This window comes from Tupaia chinensis, unplaced genomic scaffold (genome assembly GCF_000334495.1).
Source record: "Tupaia chinensis unplaced genomic scaffold, TupChi_1.0 Scaffold000028_1, whole genome shotgun sequence".
Taxonomy (NCBI): domain Eukaryota; kingdom Metazoa; phylum Chordata; class Mammalia; order Scandentia; family Tupaiidae; genus Tupaia; species Tupaia belangeri.
Window position 1 is genome coordinate 5,074,985 of NW_006159458.1, and position 1,370 is coordinate 5,076,354.

The window sequence follows — 1,370 nt, forward strand, 5'->3', positions numbered from 1 at the left end:
GCTTTCCCCTGCCTGTCCTCGGTGTTGTCTCCCCCTCCCGAGAAGGCTGGCGCCGCGACCCTCCTGCCGCACGAGGTGGCGCCCCCTGCGGCTCTGCACCCCCCGCACGCGCACGGGCGCACCCACCTGCCCTTCGCCGGCCCCCGCGAGCCGGGGAACTCGGAGAGCTCTGCTCAGGAAGACCCTTCTCAGCCAGGAAAGGAAGCCCCCTGAATCCTTGTACCCTTCTTAGAAAGGACGGAGCTTCACGCAGGGGAAAAGAGTTAAAACCTCCACCCCCTTGCCTTTTTTTTTTTTTTAAGGGAGGAAGTATAATAGATGCACGACAGGCTTAAAAAAAAACAAAAACATAAAAAAACAGGTGTTTTGTGTACATTTGGAGTTCCTGTTTTGCTCATCCCTCACCACCTAACATCCCTCCCCCCACCGGATGTAAAAGATGCTCTGCAATATATATTGGTTCTTTGTTCCTCTAAAGAATCTCCCAAATAAGTTTTGCCTTTTTTTTAGGCCATGTTCCAGTAACTTTTAACATGTGGACCCTAATTCTAGAGGAAGTTCAGGAGGGTGTGCTCTGTGCGTGAGCTAATCCAACCAGGGTAGGGGAAAAGGTGCTAACACCTTTGACGTCTTTGGGGTAGGCAAGGAACAGCCAGTAGTTACTTAGAGCTGTCTCAAAACTATCCCTGCCTGTTTAGGGGGCTTTCTACAAGGAGATGTGAGGATCTTTTAGAATTATTAGTAAATTTACTCTTCAGTATTTTATAATGTTCAGCTTTTTGAAAGGCATATATTTTTCAAGAAGTGAAGATGCAGTTGCGCATGTTGCAACCTATTTGACGTGGTTTAAATGGTATCTATTAGTAGCTTGCACTTGTTTAAAGAGACAAGGAGTTGGGCCATTGTCAGAACTAAGTCAGGGAAGATGGTTGAGGAAGGCCAGAATCATTCTTAGTACATTTGCTAGCACTTTATGGAGAAATTGACCATGAATCTTAATTTCTTCTTAGGATATATATGTGTACATATATACACATATATATCTACATATATAAGTGCATGTGTTCTCACTCTCATTATTTAATCCGTCATGTCCCTAAATTTTTGTGATTTTACTGTTAAAAAAAAAAAAGTGCACTGAACTTAGAAAACAGATCCAAATGACTTTATCCTGTATTCTGTTACATCGTGAAAGGGGAGGAAAGCATTAAGCTGGTCAGTTTTGACTGGATATGCTGTAAAGATGAGGAATGAAGCCCTGCGAGGCCTTCCTAGCTCCAAGTCTATGTATTTTCTGGAGACCAAACCAGATACCAGATAATCACAAAGAAAGCTTTTTTAATAAGGCTTAAACCAAGACCTTGTCTAGA

General features: G+C 43.6%; 1 protein-coding gene across 1 annotated transcript in view; it reads right to left on the reverse strand.

The window, feature by feature from the left end:
• SSPN (sarcospan) overlaps positions 1 to 214 on the reverse strand; it is a 138,202-nt gene extending 137,988 nt beyond the window's left edge. The window contains exon 1 of the mRNA XM_027771037.1: positions 127 to 214. The gene's annotated coding sequence lies outside the window, so the exon portion shown is untranslated. The remainder of the gene's footprint in view (positions 1 to 126) is intronic.
• Between the last annotated feature and the right edge of the window lie 1,156 nt (positions 215 to 1,370).